Below are 244 nucleotides of genomic sequence, written 5' to 3'. Positions count from 1 at the left end.
ATCTCGGCTCACTGCAAGCTCCGCCTCCCGGGTTCACGCCATTCTCCTGCCTCAGCCTCCCAAGTAGCTGGGACTACAGGCGCCCACCACCACGCCTGAGTAATTTTTTGTATTTTTAATAGAGACGGGGTTTCACTGTGTTTGCCAGGATGGTCTCTATTTCCTGACCTCGTGATCCGCCCACCTCGGCCTCCCAAAGTGCTGGAATTATTTTTTTTTGTTTTTTGAGACTGAGACTCAGTCT

The sequence above is a fragment of the Colobus angolensis genome, unplaced genomic scaffold, assembly GCF_000951035.1.
Source record: "Colobus angolensis palliatus isolate OR3802 unplaced genomic scaffold, Cang.pa_1.0 Scaffold79, whole genome shotgun sequence".
In the NCBI taxonomy this organism is placed as follows: Eukaryota; Metazoa; Chordata; class Mammalia; order Primates; family Cercopithecidae; genus Colobus; species Colobus angolensis.
This window is presented reverse-complemented; position numbering follows the sequence as displayed.